At 43.4% G+C, this 24,340-nt stretch overlaps 1 non-coding gene across 1 annotated transcript; it reads left to right on the top strand.

Annotated features, from left to right (window-relative positions):
• The first annotated feature begins 14,210 nt into the window (after nucleotides 1-14,210).
• LOC119048083 (U6 spliceosomal RNA) lies at nucleotides 14,211-14,317 on the top strand. Its single transcript, XR_005082258.1, has one exon. It is a non-coding gene; the product is annotated as a U6 spliceosomal RNA (small nuclear RNA).
• Nucleotides 14,318-24,340: the final 10,023 nt, after the last annotated feature.

Genomic DNA, 24,340 nt, shown 5'->3' on the forward strand with positions numbered 1-24,340 from the left:
GAACATCTGGTACAGTGCTCAGACACCTCCCATTTCATCTGGTTTAAGGATCTCTCTCTAGTATCATTAGGGATCTTTCTGAAATGCTCTACCTTTACCTTGTGACCTTTCATAATCCATTAATTTTCCTACTTTTGCTTTTATATTCCTATTATTTTTGAGATATTTGCACTTTAATAGCTGTATTATATTCAACCCTTCATTGTTTATGTGACTCAGTGTTAAATTATACTTTATTGGAAGTTTGTAACTGTTCATTTAGGGGTTATTTTTATTTATGTATTTCAAACAATTCTCTACATTTGATTAATTGATTTTGTAGTAAGAGAAAACTTAGTGTATTTTATGAATATCCCAGCCTGAAATCCCCTTTCCTAATGCAGAACGTACACAACCTGACTTCTCTTAACAGATTTGAAAATTGAATCATGAACAATATTTCAGAAATGACACTGCCTGCAACTTTCAAAGCTAAAGGCAAGAAACAGAGAAGTCAAGAACAGCTGAAAATACACAGGGCAAACAAACGCTGCATATTCAAGGAGGTGTGTTTGCCAGAGTAAGAAAACAACAGACGAATAAAATCTTCGTTTTCTTATACCTGCTGGAAAAAAATGCATGAGCCTTTGACATTTGCAGCGATGGATAATTCCATGTGCCACGAAATCAAGGAAATAATCAAGAGCAGTAATACAAAGCAATGGTTAGAAAACACACCTGGCCCAGTTCTGTGCCTTGGGAAAAATGGCAAAAGATAATAAAGGCAAAGTTGCCTTTGTGCCTTTCCAGGAGCACTGTCCCTTTTCTACAGGACGGAGTTTTGCAGGCATTAAGGACTCCTAGGTTTTGTGCCTCGGACTGTTTGAGCAGGATACTGACTGCAAAACGAGAAACTGTCCTGAGAGGTAGACGGCTGAGTAAGGCTGCAGAGGAGATTGTGCACCAAGCAGGGGAGAAACGCAGTGCAGTTTGATCCGATGATGTCGACTCCCTGGGGATGGTGCTAACAAGAAGATCTGTGTCAGAAAGCATTTATTCTCATAAAAGCTACTGTCAGGACAGCTGTTAACAGCGTTAGCAATGCTGATAAAATTAAGAGCTCTCCTCCCTATGTGCAAAAGCTGAGAAATCTGGCTACCTGAGTTAGGCTCATGACTACAAAATAAATGCACTAAGCTACTCTTGTGCAATAAGCAAAAATGATACAATACAAATCATTTTCAGAGGCTTTACTGCTAAATACCTATTACAGCTAGACACAGAGTATTAGGAAGCAATGGACCGTGTGGTACTGGCCCATTTGTACTGTGTACACACCGCAGAATCGCTGTTGGTGTTGGGGCTAACCCACCAGAAGGCACTAGCTAGAAGTGCGCCGAAAAGAAATGGACTGTTTGAAGGGGTTACAGAACATGAATGGAGCTCATCGTGAGGGCCATAAACGCAGGCTTGAGCCAGAAATCAAAGCAAAACAAAATATTCTTCCCGTCCTCCCCAAACGCCACCTCATGGAGGATTTTCCCAGCGCACAGTAGCTTCTCTAACTCGGGGAAACTGCGTTAGCAGATTCTGCCAGAGGAGGCCTGGAGCCGGGAAAGCCTGCGTCATTCTGGCCAATGCTTTTAGCGTTCTTTGTGAAATGTCGATTTTCTTCACAGATTTATTGAGGTATAATTGATACACAACAAATCGAGCATATTCAGAGTATACAGTGTTAAGAATTTGACATGCACACGTATGTGATGACAAATACACACATAACTCCAGTTTCCTGTGTGCAGGTGTGGTCCTTCCCTACACTCCCCCACCCAGCCCCCACTGTCGTCAGGCAAACAGTGATTCGCTTTCTGTCACTAGGAATTCACTTATCTTTTCTCAAAGTATATGTAAATTTAATTTATATTAGTTGAATCATGCAGTTCCTTCACTTTGACTAGTTTTTCTTACTTGTAATTATTTTGCATGCATCATTGGTTGTATGTGTATCAACAGTGCACTCGCCCTGGCTAGTGTCGCTCAGTGGATTGAGCACAGGCCTATGACGCAAAGGGTCGCTGGTTCCATTCCCAGTCAGAGCACATGCCTGGGTTGTAGGCCAGGACCCCAGCAGGGGACTCATGAGAGGCAACCACACATTGATGTTTCTCTCCCACTCTTTCTCCTTCCCTTCCCCTCTCTCTAAAAATAAAATATTTTTAAAAGTGTACTCAGCATAATTTTGCTACACATAGTATTTTGAGTATATCCAGAGTTTATCCCCGTTTATTCCCAAACTGGAGCCTTAAAGCCTAAACTAGGCTGGTGTTCAATCAGAGGCTTTGACTTCAATTAAAGATGATTTGCGTAACGGTGTTTGACGCTTCCTCACTGTTGTCACACGGTGAGAGGAAATATCAATAAAATCTTTCCTCTCGCTCTCTGCTAGATGTGGCTTCATTGCTGGCTCTGCTGCAGGTGTGTGCTTCCGTCCTGAGAATGAACATCTCACAGCAGAGAACAATGACTCCAAGACCCCAATGGACTAAATACAAAGGGAACTCACCCCCAGGCGGTGTAACACACTGCTAAGCACTCAGGTCCTCCTGGGGCACTGCCTGCATCCAGAACCCTCCTCTACCACTTCCTGGTTGTGCAAACCCAGAAATATGCCCTATACCGTACCTCTGCTTCCTCTTCTTTAAAACAGGACTGTGCCTAATTAACAAATTTGGGGGAGACAAAATGAGTCAATATATGTAAAGCTAAATATATGGAATATATGTAAAGTTAAAACAGGGCCCGAGACACAGTTAACTCTGCGCAAGTGTTGGCTACTGGGTGGGTTGTTATTATTTCGTTGATGGCATTTGTTACAGGTGACACTTAACGCCTGACCCACAGAATGTTGGTACAGCAGACATGTTTTTCAGCTTTATTCGTGGTTGTGTGTCCTATTCGGAATGAGCCCAAAGGTAATGAGATCATGGGAAAGTATGACAATACATGCCCCTTGGATAAAGTACTGGTCCTTCTCCTCTGCTTCTCTATCTGAATATTGAATAGTGGCATCCAATGCGCCAGAGCATATCCTACAGCTGGCCCACTGTCCCGTTGAAGGTGAGGATCAGGAATTCTAGTGTGGCCTCAAGGTGCTCCCCTGCCCTGTGAAGGACATGGTACCTGAGCCAGAGAGAGCCTTTTCTATGAGGTATTTTGTGCATCCAATTTCACATCATAGATCTAAAACAAAAGACCAAAATAAAAATCCATGTGATTAACCATGTTCGAAAAGCCCTATCTTCATTCAGAATATATCAGTCAAAGTCTGTAAACCATCATAATGCTTAAAAACATTATCAGGAAAGTGAGTTCCTAGATACCTGTGCAATTTACCAAGTTTGAAATGGCTGGGATGGGGGTCACCAAGGGGCTGCTCCGGGAACAGGAAGGAGCAAAATGAAGGGAATGATCAGATCTTTGCCAAGGAGAAGCCAGTTCCACGGGACCAGAAACCCCCGGGAAACCACACAGCAGTTCCTCACTGGGCAGCACTGGTGAGCACCAGAGAACACAGAGGGGCCCAGAGATTTGTGAATCACGTGTTCCTGCAGAAGCCAGCTTGACTTTCGGTCCCCTGATCATGTGAGCTGGCTCCTAAGAGCATACCCGCAGGTCCGTTTCCAGCCAGCTCAGAGGCTCTTCCTCCGTGAGGCAGGTTTACCCCACCTGCTGTTGGTCGGGGCTGGGACAGGCAGGGAATGACAACACATTTCTTTAAGGGCAATGACCACAGCAACTGTAATAATGCAGCATTATTACCTGGCTCTGAGAGGTGAAAAAAGAAGTTCCCTTTGGGAAAGGAACCCATTCTTATTACAATAAAAAATAAGAATTATCCCTCTAACTGTACCATTAGAAATACATTTTTATTCTTTGTCAGAAATATTTATTTATATAAATGGACCTTTCTAAATTTGACCTAACTTCTATTGTGAAACATTCTTGTAAGAAAAATCTATCTCTCAATTCTCCTTAAAAGGAATGCTGTATTTATTCCTTTTATAGTTATTTGAGCTGCAATTCACTTAAACGATGTATTATCTTAAATCTTCAACTCTTAGAAAATAAATTTTTTTAGTATTCCAAGATATTGAACCTCTTCTATTTTTTCTTTTTTTGTACCTATAGCTTTTTATTTTTATTTTTTAGAAAATAATTTTATTTATTTATGTATCACTGTTTATTGTTGATGCTATTACAGATGTCCCCTATTCCTCCCCCTTGCCCTGAGAAGAAATAACTTTGGAGTCAAAGTCCTAGCAAGTTAAGTCAAAGAGAATAAAAGAGGAAACAAAAAAGAAACCCACACGAATTTTCAAACAAAAACAGGCAGCAGATTTTGTCCTGACAATAGTTCAAGAGCGGATATTCATTTTCATTTTTGTGTCCAAAGTGACAGAAGCATAAATGTATGGCCCCTGACGGAAATCCTTCTTAAGGAGCAGCAAAAGGAAAAGGTGAACTCATACCTGCGCCTCCAAGTTCATGGATCGCATTGGCACCGGCTTCCACCAGGTTGTCTCCTCAACGAACCCAAGTGCGCAACTGGCAGGTCTGAGCTTCATCCGCATCAACTTTTAAGAGTTGTTGCTGTCAAAAGAGCCTTTCTGTTAATTTGCATGTAAACAACAGATTTTAAATTTCTCATCACAATAAAGGAATGCTTCACGAAAAGGAGCAATTCTATTTGTTTTACAGCAGTGATTTCGCTTAAAAATATTTCAAGATAATTAGCAACATTGGCATGTATTTTGAAGTAAATCAACTTCTACAGTATTTAATTGAGGTGAAAGTCCTTTATTAAAAACATTTCACTCAAAAATAAATAAGGAGAGCTAACAAAATCTTTTTGGTTCTTAGTATAGAATTGAACTATTTTTTTTTTCAGTCATCTGGCCTTCTTTAAAGTTCATCTCTACGCAATAGTTTCTTTTGGCTGTATACAAAAGTTTTTATAAAAGGCACATTCCTAAGGTTCTATTTGTAACCCTTACAAATGATCCAGGTGTTGTCTAAGGCAGACAATACCTGGTAGACAACCTGTCTGCACCGCTCGAACTGGTCATGTCATTGGTGAAGACTGGTGTAGTCCATTGAGTAAAATTAACAAGGGAATATGTTTGTTGTAGCCAGTCAGTCTCCTAGAGCTAGCAACTGAGAGCTAGACTATGTAAAGATACTTTGTCTATGCATCTTAAAGCCTTATAAAATTCTTAAGTATACTATTAAAAAGAATACCACATTTCAGGAGATGGCACTTAGTCATTCTCTTAGCCTGAAAAGCTCTAAGTACTCATTGGCACTCTGGGGTTGTTTCTCAATAATAAATATGTCAGAGTACATTTGTCAGATGCATCCTATTGTAGATGGTCAAACATTCTGAAATGCTAGAGAGTAAGTTTAAAAGTGGGGTGGGCCTCACTGAGACAAAATATAATGTAACACAGCACATTGTATTTTTGACAAAGCTCTTTAAGAGTATAGAATATGTTCTTACTTCTTCATAGAATGAAGAATATAGCTTTCCTCAGGAGGAAAAAACACTTAAAGTGCTACTTATGGAAATTTCAGTATGCTGTGCATTTATCTAGAATCATTATAATTTTTCTTCCATGCCTGCAACACTGGTCATTAATCTTTGCAGTTGGCCAACCGGAAATCTAAGACACCACCCATGCGTAGCACTATTTCATTGACAACTAGAAACACATTTTAAAGTTCAGCTTACTGAATCATTGAGCAACTTACTCTCTCTTTGATCCATACATGTCAAACTGGCAACGATCAGAGATCTTTAGTGCATTACTTATAGCTGCATCATCATTTTTCAAAGCAAGAAAGCATAAAGATGTATTTCGACTGCAGTTGAAAATACTTTGAAGGTTATAAATGCACACAGAAATGGCATCCTGAGTGTAATCAGAATTTCAGTAAATTAAGATCAACCATTTTCTTGTGGATCAATCACACTCCTTAATTTTGGGTTTCAGCTGGCACTTTCCAGTCACCGCTAGGAAGGACCCCCCAAATTATATCCATTTGGGGGGTAACTGAAAACTGTCAGGCACATCCCACTTTGTCAGAGGCAAAGGGGATTACAGAAGCATCATCTTAGGAACACGTAGTGTATATATGTCTGAATTATTATGAAAAACAAAGCTGAAGCTATTCAGAAGATCTAGACATGAACGGAATTCTACTACTCCCTAGCTGTGTGACCTTGGACTGGGAACATGCCTCATCCAACATAATGTTATTTATCTAGAAAATATAATCATAGTGTGGTTGGCTCTACCTACCACACCACATTCCTGTAGAGTTTACATGAAACTATGCACACAAACCTGACATTCCAGTTCTAAGTGCTGTGCGGGGGAGAACTTGAGTCTCTACTGCTACAGCTTTGCCTCTGCACCTTTCCAGTGTCACCTTCCCTGAGCGTTTCAGGACAAAGTGGTCCAATTTCACACTCATCTCTAAACCCCTAAGTCTGCGACTCCTGGTCCTTAGTGTGACTCTCTGTCTTGGGCTCCACATCAAGCCTGGTCCTGTAAGTTCTGTAAGGTGATGCTCCCACCAAAGTGGGTCCCATGCAGGGGCCGCACATCTCCCCATGTCCCCGCCCTTCGTTTCCCACGGAAGTAATGCCAGGCTGCTGTATCTGCAGATTAAGAGAAGGGAGGCACCACGGAGCAGAGCACATACAGCAGGACCAAGGGGAATGAGAGGAACTTTACAACAGCACTAGGTGCCTCTGCACCTAACAAGTCTATCACACAAATCCCACTCAGATCAGGATTTTCCTTCAGGCTAGAAATTGGTAAGATGTGTTAGACCGTGACCTTCTCTCCTGTCTTGCCTTCCTCTAACCTACAATCTTCAAACTCCTATTTATTCCCTTGCACCAGAGTCAGCTGTGAGCCTCTCTCTGAATAACCCAGTCTGTGCCCTTACCAATTAATCAATGTTTGGAATTGTTTTATAAAATAATAATTTTGAGGGGGCACTTCCTGCTACCACATTTCGTCTCCGAGGAGTGCCAAAACCTGCTCGAGAGCATAATGACCCTTGACCCCACTGACAGGCCAACTCTGGACGATATTATCAAGGACCCCTGGGTCAACAAAGGCAGCAAGGAGGGAGTGAAGCTGCACTGTGAGCCACCTAGCGGTGATATCGACCACCAGATCACCGAAAGGATGCAACATCTGGGGTACGACCAGGAGGAAATAAGGGAGTCGGTAGCCCAAAAAACATTTAATAACATCATGGGGACATATTTCATTCTCCACAGTACGAACATGAAAATCAGCGGCCACACTGTGAGAGTAAGACCTTGCTCCTTCCCTGGTCAGACACGACATCATTCCAAAACCCCAGAGCTTCGGGCAGTGGGAGAGAAAAGGAACAGGCCGGCCAGTCGACCCACCAATGTGGCAGCGAAGGTGGCTGTCCCTGCCACCAGTGTGGCACCAAAGGTGACTGTCCCCAGCACAAAGTCCGTCCCTGCCACCAGCGTGGCACCAAAGGTGACTGTCCCCAGCACAAGTGGGTCAGTGAGGGTGGCTGTCCCTGCCACCAGCGTGGCAACACAGGTGACCGTCTCTACCACTAGTTTGGCACACAGGGTGGCCATTCCGTCCACAGGCGTGGAAGTGAAGCTGGCTGTTCCATCTGCCAGCACAGAACCGGAGGTGGTGACTGAACCCACCAGTGTACACACGGAGCTGGCTGTCCCATCTGCCACCTCAGAACCGGAGGTGGACATCACAACCACCGGTGGAGAAGGGAAGGGGGCCTTAAAACCAGAGAGCGTCAAATCCAGGACACTCTCCTGCCCTGAGTCCAGGGCTGCCACCCCCAGGCCTGCCTTCCATCAGAGTTCTCTGGGGTCCTTCACCACTGCCACCTCAGCCCTCAAGAAGGGCCCTTGGGGCTCCCTCACCACCCCCAGGTGAGCACTCCAGAAGAGCCCATTGGGCTCCCTTTCACCCCTAGGTGAGCCCTCCAGGATGGCTCTTTGGGCTACCTCACCACCACCAGCTCAGCACTCCTGAATGGCTATTGGGGCTACCTCACCACCTTAAACTTGGCCCTCCAAAATGGTTTCTGGGCTCCCTCACCACTCCTAGGTGAGCACTCCACAATGGCTCTTCAGACTGCCTCACCACCACCAGGACGAGAGCACTCCACAATGGCTCTTGGGGCTCCATCACCGACTCAGGTGAACCCTCCAGAATGGCTCTTCGGGCTACCTCGCCACCCTAAACTTGGCCCTCCAGAATGGTCTTCGGGCTCCCTCACCACCGCTAGGAGAGCACTCCACAATGGCTCTTGGGGCTTCATCACCAACCAAGGTGAGCCCTCCAGAATGGCTCCTTGGGCTACCTCACCACCACCAGCTGAGCCCTCCGGAATGCCTCTGGGGGCCACCTCACCATGCTCAGCTTGGCCCTCCAGAATGGCTCTTCAGACTCCCACCGCTAGGTGAGCACTCCAGAATGGTGCTTCTAGCTCCCTCAGCACACCCAGGTGAGCACTCCACAATGGTGCTTCTCACTCCTCACTACCACCAGGAGAGCACTCTGCAGTGTCTCTTGGGTTCCCTCACCATCCCCAGTGAGCCCTCAAGATTGGCTCTTGGTGCTCCCTCATCACCCCCAGGTGAGCACTCCACAATGGCTCTTCAGGATCCCTCACCACTCCCAGGTGAGCACTCCACAATGGACCTTTCTGCTACCTCACCACTTCCAGGTGAGCCTTCCAGAATGGTTCTTGGGCTCCCTCACCACCCCCACCCCCACCGGTGAGTATTCCAGAATGGCTCTTCTAGCTCCCTCACCTCTCCCTCACCACCTCCAGGTGAGCCCTCCAGAATGGCTCTTCAGACTTCCTCATCATGACCAGCTCGGCTCTCCAGAATGGCTCTTAGGGCTCCTTCACCACCTGCCAGTGAGTATTTCAAAATGGCTCTTAGGGCTCCCTCACGACCCGCAGGTGAGCCTTCCAGAATGCTTCCTCTGTCTCCCTCACCACCCCCCAGGTGAGCAATCCAGAATGGCTTCTCATGCTTCCTCACCACTCCCAAGTGAGCCCTCTAGGATAGCTCTTCCAGCTCCCTCACCACCTCCAGCTCAGCACTCCAGAATTGCTCTTGGGGCTCCCTCACCAACCCCCGGTAATCACTCCACAAGGGCTCCTTGGGCACATTCATCACCCCCAAAGAAGCACTTCAGAATGGCTCTTTGGGGTCCCCCACCACCCCTAGCTTAGCACTCCAGAATGGCTTTTCCAGCTCCCTCACCACCCCCGGTGAGTCCTCCAGAATGGCTCTTCTGGTTTCATCAACCACCCCAGGCTGAGCCCTCCAGAATGGCTCTTCTGGGTCCTTCAACAACCCCAGGTGAGCCCTCCAGATTGGTTCTTCACACTCCCTCACCACTACCAGCTTGGCACTCCAGAATGGCTCTTCCAGCTCCCTCACCACACCCAGGTGAGTCCTCCAGAATGGCTATTCTGGCTCCTTAAACAACCCCAGGTGAGCCCTCCAGAATGGCTCCTTGGGCTCCCTCACCACCCCCTGGTGAGTATTCCAGCATAGCTCTTCAGTGTCCCTCACCACCCTGAGGTGTGCACTCCACAGTGCCCTTCGGGCTCTCTCACCACCCCCAGGTGAGCCCTCCAGAATGGCTCTTCAGACTCCCTCGCCACCACCAGCTCAGCACTCCAGAATGGGTCTTGTGGCTTCTCACCACCCTCAGGTAATCACTCCAGAATCACTCTTGGGGCTCCCTTACCACTCCCAGGTAATCAATCACTCCAGAATGGCTTTTCTAGCTCCCTCACCACCCCCAGCTCGTCCCTCCAGAATGGCTTTTGGGGCTCCCTGACCACCCTCAGCGAGGACCTCCAGAATGGCTCTTCAGGCTTCCTCAACACCTCAAGCCACAGCTCTAGCAGCACCAGCAGCAGCAGCAGCACCTGCAGCAGAAGCATCAGCCTCAGCACCACTAGCAGCAGCAGCAGAAGCAGAAGCAGAAGCAGCAGCAGCAGCAGAAGGGAAGGAGTAGCAGGAGCAGCAGGAGTACCAAGAGCACCATCAGCAGAAGCAGTGGCGCCAGCAGTACCAGCAGCACCATTTTGCAGTCCCATGAAACTTTTAGACATGCCTGTCTCCTAAAGCTAAACCTGAGATAGAAATTCTCATTTCAGTGATTTATCCCATTTAATACCCTCAGGAGGAAAATAGTAAGGCTGCAGAATAAGGTAGGGGAGGAAGTCCAGGAAGGACATGTTTCAGTAATTCTGGAGTCTAATCTGCTCCACCACAAAGCCCTGGATCATGAATCGCACCTACAAAGCTGGTCCTGCTCTGAGTTGAGAACTGCCGTCCACGTCTTTGCACCTCTGTGCCAATGTGCACCAGCGTCTGACTTGGAAGGGGCGGTCATACTCTACAAGAGGATGCCGCTGGACTTAGCAGCCCTCAGGCACAGAGGTCAGGGCTGGGTACATGACCACCAGTAAAGGGGATTGGCACTGAGAACATCCAATGGACCTTTTCTTATACGAGTTTTTATCCTGTGTACTAAAGTTTTAAACTTTTCCACACCCACTCTAGCGTCTACATAGAAAACTTGATGCCAGCTTCTCCCACCACCTCAACACTTCTTTGTAACTCCACTGTCTGTACCTTCTCAATGTATTTACCCTTTATCTTTTTCCCTTCCTATATCCAGGTAGAAAAACTTTCTCAAGTTTTTTTTCACTTCTGCTTTCTATTTCATCACTGTCTCTCTCACCTTCAATCTCCTCTGTTCTCACTTTTCTTTTAAATAGTCTATTCCTTGAAACCATGCAATCATTGGGCCACCGCTTTTTACTACAGAATTTTGGAAAGCGTACTTTCAGTGGCTCTCTCCATTCAATTATCATCTGTTCATTCCTTACCCATTTTCCTTTTTTGCCTCTAAACTTGCAATCTAATCACATAGATTTGGAAGCAGTAGAGACATTTTTTATGGTGGTGTTTCAGCCTGATGAAGTTCTCCTGTTTGGTAACTGATGTTCTCTTGGCTTAGAAATTATTATGGAGCAAATATTCTAATAATATTATTATTTATTTAAAGTAGTATTTTCTAATAGTTTTTATTTAAATTATTATGGAGAAAATATTATTTCTAATAATATTTCTAATTATTCCTGTATGTAATACTTTGATAATCCACAATCAACAGCAATAAAATTGCCTTTAAATATGAAGACATTCCACTGACTGTAAGGTTGCTTTTTAGGCAGAAATTTAGATGGCTGTGATATTCAAGTTTGGGTCCAGAGCAAGACTGTTCTGCATAGGAGTGGAGCGGGAAGGCCAGAAGAAAGGAAGAAAAGGAGAAAGGGAGGGAAAGAAGGCTTAGATGAGACTCACGCCACAATTTTAAAATGTCTGGCTGATATACACACTTGCATGTTGAAGGCCCAAATGAAGCAAAGTGAAAAGCCTTTTAAAATTTCCTTTTCAGGAGTTAAATGTTGCAAATACACTGATTGCTATAGTTCAAGTTCTTATCAAAAAAAATCATTTTTCTTATAAAAAGAACACCTTATCTTCCACATCTTAGGATTTGGTTGTGGATAAGGTTGTCCTCACTTTGGCTGAAAATGAAAAAATACATTTGGTCCCTAAAAATGATGCCTTAGGAGCCCAGGATTGGAAAAATCAGATTTGTTTTCCCCTAACATCCTCACATGTGCCTAATTATTTACTAATTCCATGTATCTGGTGGTGATCTTTAAGGCAGACTTTAGCTTGCTCATACCAGTATAACTTTTGTCAACTCCTCGATAAGAAAACCTCACAAACCCCCGACAGAAGACCCTGTGAGGGATAAGCAGACTCCCATATTACCATCCTTACCTGGCCACTTTTACGGGTATAACTGCATTGAACAGTCAGTGTGGCTGTCACAGGTCCATCTTGGCATTCGGACTGATCCTCCAGAGAGTCAGTTTTGCTACTTGAAACCATCAGTACTCGTACTGTTTGTGCGTCAAGTGACAGGAGGAGGGAGTTCAGTATTTCATCAGTTGTCTGGATCCACCATTTTTGAGTGTGAATAAGTCGTGCATACATGGATGTCTTTGGCCTACATTAGGAAACACGTGTGTGAGGAGAAAGTTGAAAAATAGTGTCAATTCAGGTCTGGGGATGGCCCATCACACTCTCCTTTAACCAGTCTCTCTTTTCCTTCTAACAAAGTGATAGATACGTAATTGTTTTAATACAAATGCAGCTTAAGTGTCCTGAAACTGATGTACTGGACTGTCTTGTGATATTCTAGCAGAGACCTCATTAAAACAATGCCAGATTCTGAAATCAGGCAGCGCCATGCATCCCAGGATATGGGATGATCGATGGGAATGGCTTGCTGTGCGTGCTTCCCAGCCAGCGGGTGTATTTCATTCCCTCAACCCCTTAAACCATACATGAAGGATTTTTTCAGCATTATCATCTCTCTATTCAGTTTCATCATCAATCTCTAATTCATTTCAGGAAGTGCTGTGCTAGGCTCTGTCTTCGTATTTCACTGGTTTCTTTGGAAGGTCACACCATTTTTTTTCTATGCCGGAGGTGAGATGTTTCCAAGAGCAATGTGTTGAGACAAGACCAACCTTTATTTCTTCAGTGCCACATTTGCCAAATCCTCTGTCACATTAGGCTGTCAATAAATGCAGGAAAACTTCATTTCCCCTACAGAGAACTTATCAAGGATATAGATAAGCTATGGAAATGAAGAGAAATGCAGTTCCAAACCCTTCCTTCAATATTCTCCTACTCATACTTGACACCTAAGGTTGACAAGCCTACCATGTGATTTTCAAACAAGGGAATGGATGAAAATTATTCCAGCATTAGTTTCCCCCAACAGTATCTTAAGTTCTACTACTGGGCAATAAATCAGTAACCAACTACTAATAAAGATAATACATGGGGAAGAAGTTCTTCTGAACACACAACTTTAAGGATTGTTTCTTAAAGGTATAAAATACCTTTCCAGTTACTGGGATTCAGAATAACAAACCTACAGAGGTTTTATCCTTGTAGAAAATCATGAGCAATTATGCATGTAAGAATATAATGACAGCCTTCAACATACAGACACTACTGAGTTCCTGAAAAGGCCACTGTGAATGCAGTCTGCTCTGGCCGCCGAGAGGACGTAGAAGCCGCTACACCTTAACAGCAGTGAGCATGCCCAGCACTTAACTCTTCATTTCTAATACTATTTTGCAACAGAAGGAACCAGGATTCCACTTCTTAGAAAAATATCTGCTCCTAGAAAATACACAAGATGCTCCTGTAGCACCTTGTAGTGGCAGAGAAGAAATGCTCAAGTACACACACACACACACACACACACACACTGGAAGTATTTCAAAGGGACATACAACCAGCTAAAAGAACTTCCAATTGCCAACAAATTTCATATTCAGGATTATAACCAGAATATAAATAATTATCAGGAGTGTGTACTGATATAAACATAACTGAATAAATACATGGGGATGAAATGACAAATTTCTCATTCAAAAGAATTCCAAATAAATCACATGAAAACTCTCCCCTGTCTCCCCACCCCTTCATCCTGTGCTGCTCATAGGAAGTTCCTCTGAAAACCCACAGCAGGAAGACAGTGGGAAATAGAAACTTTACTGTGGAGAAAACTGTCACACACTTGGGTGATCTAGATTGAAAACAGCGGTAACAAGTGGTGTTAATCATATGCATCCTTGAAATGATGTGGTTAGAACGGCACTTCATTTCTGTGGTATTCCAATAACAGGATCCCAATACAATCATGGCAAAAACATGAGGCAAATCTAAACTGAGTGACACTGTACAAAACACCTGATTGTAACTCCTCAAAACTGTCAAGTCATCAAAAACACAGGAAATCCACCCTGGCTGGTGTGGCTCAGTGGACTGAGCACCATCCTGCAAACCAAAGGGTCAAGTGGTTCAATTCCCAGCCAGGGCACAGGCCTGGGTGGTGGGCCAGGTCCCCATTAGGGGGCGTGTGAGAGCAACCACACACTGATTATTCCTCTCCCTCTCTTCCTCCCTCCCTTCCCCTCAAAAAATAAATTAATTAAAAAAAAATGGAAAATCCCTGCTTGCCTAGGTAGCACATGCGCTGAAACTGGAATGACACGGAGAACATGAGCATGGCCCCTGTGCAAGGATGACACATGAAAACTGTTTTTAAAACATGCAATTCTGAGAAACTGTCAGAACAAAGAGGATCGTAAGCAGACATACACACTAACTATAGTACAATGTCCAGGATGAAATGCTAGAACAAATAAAGGGCAGGAGGTAAAAACTAAGGACGTCTGAATAAAGTACGGGCTTAATCATTTATAAGTGACAGCTCCTTAACCGTCACAGAAGAACCACACTATTGCAAGGTGTTAACACAGGCAAAACTGGGGGGGGGGGGGGGAGGGTGTGGGAGCTCTGTGCTACCTGGACAATTTTTTCTGTGAATCTAAAACTATACTAAAGATAAAAGTTCATTTTTTTTATAAAGGCAATTCTAAAAACTGTATTTCCTTTGTTGTTTAAATAGGATCTATTCATCGGCTAAACCTAAATTAACTGTGTTGGAGGAAATCTGCCTACTCCTCCTACATTCCTATAGCACTTATCACCATCTAACACCACGTATGTTTGTAACTTGAAAATAATTACCACGAAGGCACGCTCTATCGCCACGGTGTCAGTTATTGTTAGTTAACAAGTCACCCTGAAATTTAGTAGCTTTAAACAAGTTGCGTATTACTTCGCACCTGTCTGTGGGTCTATGGGTTTTGCTGATCTATGCCAGGCATGTTCATGTGTCCTTGGCCAGCTGGCTGCTGGTATTAGGGCCAGCTGGTGTGGGATGGCCTGAGCCGGAATGACCTGGCTTCTCTCTCCACATCTGTCAAACTCCTACAGCAGGTCGGTGCGTGTGTGTGTTCTCAGGGTAATGACAGAGTGATATAAAGATGCCTGAAATGTGCAAGCATTTTAAAAAGCCTCTACTAAGGCGAACTCTGCAGGAGTCTGATTAGCCCAATCAGTGACCAGGCTTAGACTCAGGGCGCCAGGGCACCTTCGAAGGCCATGGGTACAGAAGGGGTAAACAAGGGAGACTGCTGGTGCAATCAAGCCGTCGGTCACAATCATCCAGAACAGTGAGAAGAGACACTTGATAAGTATTTGTTGTATAATACAAAGGAACAACTTTCTTTAATGTAACATAAAATTTTTATTGATTATATATGATGTAACACATCAGTGTCAGGAGGTACAGAAATTGTGTAAGTGTAGTCCAATAATGCATAGACAAATAGTATAAATCTAAACACAGAGGCAACACGTCAAATCCAGCAAAAGCTGTTATTAGCATGTGTGTGTAGTCTACATTTTGACTTTTTATTTCCTTCTACTGGTCTGTTTCATGTCAATACCCACACTGTTTTCATTGTGCTGTGAGTCTCTCTTGCTTCTCCTGGCTCCCTGCCTTTCCAGACAGCTTGTCAAATCCCAGGCCATGCTTGTGACTGAGGCTGTGTTAAATCTAATATTTACTTTGGAGAGAATTGGCCTTTTTACAATATAACCAGCTACAACAGTGGAATATTACAGTTGTCCCTCACTCTACTGCGGCTCACTTATTGCGGCTTCACTGTATTACGGGATTTAAACCCACATGGAATTTTACGTGTTGTTAAAATTACACAGGTTTAAGAGTGTAGAAAGTGTTTAAGAGCATATGAAGTGTTTATAAGAGTATGGGAAAGGTTAATGAGAGAGTGTTTATAGGAGTGTAGGAAGGGTTTGTAAAGCCTTAAAATATGTATAAATAATAAAAATAGAACACTGCTACTTCATGGATTTTCACCTATCACAGGGGTCTCAGGAACATAACTCCCGTGATAGGTGAAGGATCACTGTACTTCATTTATTCAGTTCTTCTTTAGTAAGGTTTTGTAGCTTTCTGTGTCTAAATCTTGCACAGCTTTAATTCAATTTTCCCTAGATATTTGATGTTTATAGAGGCTGTTATTAATCTGTTTTCAATTTTATTTTCTATTGCTGCTTGCTGGAATACATTTTTAAATATATACTGACTTCACCTCTAGTACACTTCCTAAATTCACTCTTTAATTCTAATTATGCATTTATAGATTATTTTAGATGTTTAGGTACACACTGTATCATCTGTGAATAATGGTACTTTTTTTGAGAGTATGCACATGTCTATGTGTGTTTTGACCCCAATTCAGTTTTGTCTTTTTTTTCCCCCAATGGCAACAATAAGCTTCCAGTAATGTTTCACTCATTCTAATCTTTATTCAATTCACAGCCAATCAACAATCCTTCCGTTACTTTTTGAAATGCTGTCTACACACATTCCTCCACTTCCCTTTTCATGGTCACTGCTACCGTGTTTCTCATCCACTCTTGTATGGACAGTATAATAATCTCCTTGTCACTCCTCCTATATCACTTATTCCTTTCTCACTCATAACTGACCCCCTTCTTTAAATTATACTTTTTAAATATCATATTGACTGCGCTTTTTTGCCCCAATATATCACTGATTCTTAGCTCACTTCACTATAACTGATTTCTCAACTTAGCATTTAAAGCTCTACAAAATAGTTAAACCTATTTGCTGCCCTTTCATCTCTAAATTATGTATCAGGACAAACTGTTTGCTAAATTCCTATTTTTATACCTTTGCATTTCCTTCCTGTAAAACTTGGCTTTATCTCCCTCTACACGATACCTGTATTTATATTCCTCTTATGAGTATTTTCTACCTCTTTTAACGCTTACAGAGCTTCTTAATATTTATCATGATGTTGGGAACTGCCCTGCCTGGTTTCAGAAGCTATAACTTCCCATGGCTAAGGTTGAGTAAAAGACCTTAGGACCATGAGCCACTAAGGAGACAAAGCTTATCTTCCCAGCTAGGGTGCCATCTCTTCCCCCTTTACTTCACCCTGCTTGAACCCGGGTGAATGACTGATTAGCCAATTATGGGTAAGATTCCTTAAGGGATGGACAACCTAAGACAGGCACGGTCATGATGGGGCCATCAGGGAAGGGCTTGGGGGGCTATAGAAAAAGGGGGTGATAGAGCCTCACCCCTCGGCTTTGACATAGCCTGAGTCCCCATTCTGTCTGCAAAAAGTCTCCTAATCTCTTGGCTGCCCACATACCCAACCTGACTTAAACCTGAAACAATGCAGGAGGTAAGTGTAGCCCTGTGCTGGAAAAGGTGGTTCCCCAGAGTAATCAGGCCTAAGAAAGAATGCATAAAATCCTGTGAAACCTGCTTTCCTCAGGATGTCCCCAATTTAAATGATAAGGGTCCAAGCATGAAATGAGTTTGTTTCCCAAAGTTTTATGGCCCTTTAGCTAATTGACCCAGACTCAGAATAAGCCCTCATAGTTCTTTGAATGCTATCTATTGTTTGATCCTTACTGCCTGACAATGATTGATGAGCTTTACCTGTATTCCTGTGCAAACTGAACCCAATAAAACCCCACTGAGGAACAGGCTTAAGGCTCTTCTCCTCTGAGAGATTGGCCACCTTTCCTCCCCAAGCAGATCATGTCTTGGTACACTTATTCTCAATCATGGCACCCGGGGGGGGGAGGGCTATGTGGATGAAGCCCCCCCCATATCACATATAGAATTTAATTAGGTGCTGCTTTGTTATATTACTTGATGTTTCCCTTGAGCTAACACTGAAGTTTTCATTGTTAGGAAATTCTAGATTTCATTTTGGGAATGAAATTCTAGAATTTCATTTTGGGAAATTCTAGATTTCCTGAAATCAGCTATAAATTCCTATAATTCCAAATTTAGCCAGTACTTAACTAAGGCCTAATATGCTTCAGGCATTGTGGGGACAAAGTATTTGCCTGGTTTGATGAAAATACTAACAGCAAGACAAATGATAAACAGATATCTAAATAACAGTTTCGAATATGGATCAGGATTATAAAGGAAGTAAACAAGATATGGTAGAGTGTGGCGGGAGAGGTCAACTTTGTGTTCTTCCACAGAGGAACCTGTCAGGAGACATTTTTTGTGCCAAGAAAAACATGATGAGCAAGAGTCAACCATGACCTTCGGTAAGAGAAAAGTACTCTACACAGAAGGGAAGCACGTGCCAGGTCTCTGTGCTATGAAAGGACTTTGTGTGCTGAAGGGTCAGAAAGGAGAACAGTGTCTAGAGACGACTAGACAGTGATCTGACATGAAACTGGGACAGCATGCAAATCACTTAAGTACTTAAAAGACATTAAATTTATTTAGATTCTTCCTCAGAAATGCAAAGCCACTGAACAGATACACTGTGTAAAGAATGGTTTGGAAAGAAGAATAGAAGCAGGAAGACAACACTTGAGGCTAATTTCAGTTTCTCAGATGAGAGATGATGTTAGCTGAAATTAAGTGGAGATAGTTAATATGAAACAGGTAGATGGATTCAAGAATATTTTATGGGTACAAGGACTTGGACTTGCTGATGAATTTCATCTGGAGCAGAAACAATCAATTTTTACTGAGATTACATCTGACTTACCTGGAAAGAGATAAGTTTGGGATGGGGGTGGTTCTGTTTATCACAACTTAAGTCCAGAGTGTCTATTAAAGCAGCATATTGGCAGGTTAATATAAATGAGGAATAAATAGATTTGAATTAGCAGCAACAGAAGACATTTAAGACCCTGAGACAAGATATCAACTAAGAGGCCAAGTAGTTAAAGAAGAAAAAAGGGACTAGTGGTAGCCTCTGAAGAATTCCAAATTTTAAAGTTCTGATAGAAGAGTCCTGAAGAAAACAACCAAGAAGGAACAGTCAACAAGGTATTAGTAATCAGTGTTTTACCACAAAAACTGGTGAAAGAGTGCTTCAAGATAAAGAAATGGTTGGCTGAAGATGGAGGCATAGGTGGAGACGCCGTGCTTTCTCACACAACCAAGTTTAGAGACAACAAAACATTAGCAACAGAAAACACAGAACACAGAAAATTTAACTTTTCGGAAGTCCGATAACAACGAATGCTTCAGCCTGACCGGTAAGAGGGGCGAAGGCAGCAGCTGGTGGAGCAGGGTTGCACAGGAAAACTCGGTCAGACAGACTCAGGCGCGCAGATCCCAGGCGCAGGGTTGCAAAGGGCCAACCCAGTGAGCGACCTAGTGAGTGCGAAACCCAGTGAGCAACCGGGGGATCCGGTGAGGGTGCAGGGCGGCGGGTTGACTGTGCTGGCGCATTCCTGTGCAGATTGACCAGCGAGGGAGTGGGCAGTGAAATGGCACCCAGCGGGTTCCAGCAACAGGAGGCAGCAGAGACGGCTGCCATTTCCCGGCTCTGACCCCACCCCCACATACAGGATCACAACCCAGCAACCTGAGCCACCCTACCCTGGTGAACACCTCAGGCTTTGCTCCTTACCCAGAGGCGGGAAGCAGGAGAAGGGACGCCATTTCCCCACTCTGACCCCACCCCCACATACAGCATCACAACCCAGTGACCCCGCCCTGGAGGCCCCACCCCGCCCCTAAGGCTCTGCTCCTCATACTTAATGGGCGCAAACAGACCAAAAATGGCTCAAGAAGATCTCAAAGCCCCAGAGCCCATAAATCTAAGTGACGAAGAAATAGCAAAACTTTCAGATGCACAGTTAAAAACACTGGTGATCAGGATGCTCACAGAACTGGTCGATTTAGATCACAAATTAGAGGAACATATGAAGGCTAAACTCATTGAAATGAATGGCAATGCACAGGAAACCAATAGTAATGGACAAGAAACTGGGACTCAAATCAAAGGAGTGAACCAGAAAGAGGAAAAAAATGACCAAACAGAATAATATGAAGAAACAAGAATTCAAAAAAATGAGGAGAGGCTTAGGAACCTCCAGGACATCATTAAACGCTCCAACATCCGAATTGTAGGGGTACCAGAAGGGAGAAAGAAACATCTACCAGTGGAAAACTTTTTTGAACAAATAATAAGAATTTCCCCAATCTGGCAAAGCAAATAGACTTCCAGGAAATCCACGAAGCTCAGAGAGTCCCAAAGAAGTTGGACCCAACAAGGAACACACCAAGGCACATCATCATTACATTAGCCAAGATTAAAATGAAAGAGAGAATCCTAGAAGCAGCAAGAGATAAGGGGACAGTCACCTACAAAGGAGTTCCCATCAGACTGTCAGCGGATTTCTCCAAAGAGACCTTACAGGCAAGAAGGGGTTGGAAAGAGGTATTCCAAGTCGTGAAATCCAAAGACCTACAACCAAGATTGCTCTATCCAGCAAAACTTTCATTTAGAATGGAAGGGCAGATAAAGTGCTTCTCAGATGAGGTCAAGTTCAAGGAGTTCATCATCACCAAGCCCTTATTATATGAAATGTTAAAGGGACTTATCTAAGAAAAAGAAGATAAAAAATAAGAACAGTGAAAGGACAGCAAACGCAGTTATTAACAACCACATCTAAAACAAAAGCAAGCTAAAAGGACAGCTAAATCAGGAGCCGAACCATAGAAATGAAGATCTCATGGAGGGTTAGCAACAGGGGAGTGGGAGGAAAAGGGGGGAGAAGGTACAGAAAATAAGCAGCATAGACGGTAGGTAGAAAATAGATAGGGGGAGGGCAAGAATAGTATGGGAAATATAGAATCTAAAGAACTTAAGACACATGTTCATAAACTAAAGAGGGGGAATGGTGGGGGAGGGGTGTGCAGGGTGGAGGGGAATGAAGGGGGAATAGAACAGCTGTAATGGCATAATCAATAAAATAAAAATTAAAAAAAAGAAATGGTTGGCTGGATTGAATATGACTGAGAGTTAGATAAGAAGAAAACTTCCCACAGACTTGGGCAACTTGAGAAATATGACTTTTTTCAAGAGAATTTGATTTAGGTAGTTGGGATGGCAGTCAAATTGGAATAGACTAAAGAGTAAAAGAGGTGGAAGGCATTGAAGGCAGGTAAGGATAGATCACTTTAACAGAACTTTAGCAGATTTTTGCTATAAAAGAGGGAAGAAATATATGGTGTTAGCTGGAGGATGGTATGGAGTCAAAGGGCATCTGAGGTTTAGTTTTGGTTTGGTTTTATTTTATTCATTTCCAGAACCCATGTGTATGCTAATGGAGATGAAATAATCGAGCAAGAAGGATGCATGATGTATGAGAGAATCTGTAAGTTGCAAAGTGATGTTTTAAAGAACTGATCTGCCCTGGCTGGTGTAGCTCAGTGGACTGAGTGTGAACCAGAGGATCGCAGTTCAATTCCCAGTCAGGGCACATGCTGGGCTGCAGGCTGGTTCCCTGCAGGCCAGTTCCCGGCAGGGGACGCATGAAAGGCAACCATATATTGATGTTTCTCTCCCTCTCTCCTTCCCCTCTACAGATAAATAAATAAATAAATAAAATATAAAAAAAAAATAAAAGAACTGATCTGACGCCAGCGCTTTGGGCTCGGATGTAGAGCCTCCTCCTTGTAGTTTCTATTAGTGAAGAGCTGGGTCCCCAGAGGCAGACGAAGCCTGACAGAGACCCGATCACCATGCTGACCATGAATCTCCATCTCCACTCTTCTCCGTCATCTATTAACTTCTTTTGCATCCACAGCTGTTAACAAGTCATGAAATATATGTCATGTCATCCCCTTGACAGTTCCTTTACAAAATGAAACTCCCATCTTGAAAATGCTCAATGAGCCTCCCTAGCACCATGGGACCGCATTATCCAACCAAAAGGTTGGTCATCAATGAATCCTTCTGAATTGGTGTATGACCAAAAGGGGGGAGTGTGGACAAAAGAAGGGCCACACACTAAACAAGTTCAGGTGAGGCCTGCATGGTGGGCCCCACAAACTCAGAGACAGAAATTCAGCACTTAGGATGGCCTGAAGTTAAAACCTTCTAAGTAAGAGCAGTTCCTGGCAGGTAGTTGTGTCCTAGGGCAGCAGGTTTTCCTAGCAAAGGTCAGACAAGACCTTTCCTGATCCGGTCTGTTGTCTTTTTGCATCTAGGGTGTTGTGTTCAATACCTGATAACATGCTTCTGGAATAACAAAGTAATTCTTTTTTTCTTGGACCCCTGACTAGGACAAAAGCGCACAACCTCCTCATCGTTACTGTTATCCTGTTAACTGCTGAGTGCTAACCGTCCTGTACCCAACTATGTAAAAGAAGTGCGTGTCTATTCGTTTTACTTTCTATCCAATCCCAGGTTTCCTTGCTTTGCTTTCTCCTCCTCCCTAATGTATCACCAGTGAATTTCATAAAGTTCCTTTCACATCTTCCCCTCTGGTTCTGTTGTAAAAAATAAGTGGCAAAACTGCCATTTTCCAGAGCATTTTTCTCAATCCATTGAGATTTTGCTTCTTGGAAATTGCCAGCGGCTGGGCTCAAATAAACTCCTAAAAATACCTTTAAAAATCATATAATGAAAAGAATGAGGGAATAGTCAATGTTGTCAATCCACAAATGTACAAGCCATTTAAAATTTTTTTCAAAAGCAGTAAGCCAGCCAACCTTACAACAGGTGGTTCACTAAGAGACTGGGGGAAGGGGGAAGCCCCAGTTAGAAAGGTAGGACCAAGCGGGCTGAAAAGGCAGCAAGGGGAAAACAATAGGTAGGATGGGAGAGAACCGTAGTATAAAAAGAAAGAAAGTCCAGAGGCTGCTGAGTGTACCTGACTTAATTTTGTCCCACTCACTGTGTATCCACACAGACACAGACACTAATAAACTTGTACCAGTTTCCTGCCCAGGGTCTTGTAGCGTTTGCAGAGAAGGGCTGAGCCAGCCAAGGTTAAATGACCAGAGAGAAGGGGAGCAGCCTCCTCCTAAGCAAGGTCAGCTGCTGCCTGGAAGCAGAAACCTCGTGCTTTCAGAAGATGAAGGCCAGGCTGAAGTCCTCCCCAGGGCTGGCCGGGTCAGACCCAAGAGGCTGGGGAGTCTATGGGACTGTGTGATGGCCATGGCGGAGACTCACACAGGCGGAGCCTGTGCGTCAGCGCGTCACCTCGTGAGGCCTCAGTAGCGTGGTCTGAGTGAGGGCACAGACCTGTAAGGTGCGTGCCGTGCCCGGCTCAAAACAACGTGGCCTGGCACTGGCTGTAAATCCTCTCCATTCATTCACTCAGTCTTCCAATCAACGAGTGTAGTGCTTTGAGTTACCTAGCTATTAACCTGTCAGAAAGGAATCTGCAAACGTCCTACATAAACATTATAAGCTGATGCTCATAAAACTATGAGTTATCAGATAACCACGCTGTGCTGCAAAACAGATCCAGAATAGCCTCTCAGATGGCTCCTTCGACCAAAAGTCTGTGGCATCAGCAGGACTGATTAAGAATTAAGTGTTGGCATTGGAGAAGTGGGTAAGTCTCTTTTATGTGTTTCTACGACATAGATTTGCGGGTTGATACTAACAATTTAAAAATAGCCATGCATAATTAACTTTAAACCCCATTTTCATCTCAAATGAAGTGACAATGTACTGTATAGTTATTAGTGGTTAACAAACTATTTTTCCGCAGTGCTTTTATTGAAGAACTAATTTGCAGCTCAGAAATTAATTACATGCATTATTGCTTTGTTTTACTTATTTTTAAATTTTTTATAAGGCAATAGTATTCTTTGGTCATACACATATAAAATGTCTGGTTATACATGTATTTTTATGCTTACCTTATATATATGTTGCAAGTAAACAGCTTTTATTCATGGAAACATAAATCTGATTATCAAACTAAACTGAAAAATAAGATTTTGAAAATGATATTCATAGGATGAGTCTATGGCAAATATTAATTTAAAAATACCTGCCCTGGCTGGTGTAGCTCAGTGGATTGAGCGCCAGCCTGCGAACCAAAGGGTTGCTGCTTTCCTGGGCACATTCCTGGGTTGCAGGCCAGGTCCCCAGTAGGGGGTGCATGAGAGGCAACCACAGATTGATGTTACTTTCCCTCTCATTCTCTCTCCCTCCTTCTCTCTAAAAATAAATACATAATATCTTTAAAAAAAACTTAAGTCTGAGTAATGCTGTTTTAAATTAAAGACAAATTAAGCTGACCAGCCTTTATCAAAGACAGCAGTAATTAAGGGAATCGTTTCTTTTTTCAAGAACATCCTATAGTGAGAGCCGTTTTCTTAAACTACATTTCTTCAAATAGCATGAAAAACTATAAAGATGCTTTAAGATCATGGCCTTT

The sequence above is a fragment of the Artibeus jamaicensis genome, unplaced genomic scaffold (genome assembly GCF_021234435.1).
Source record: "Artibeus jamaicensis isolate MK-2021 breed Jamaican fruit bat unplaced genomic scaffold, CSHL_Jam_final contig_2162, whole genome shotgun sequence".
Taxonomy (NCBI): domain Eukaryota; kingdom Metazoa; phylum Chordata; class Mammalia; order Chiroptera; family Phyllostomidae; genus Artibeus; species Artibeus jamaicensis.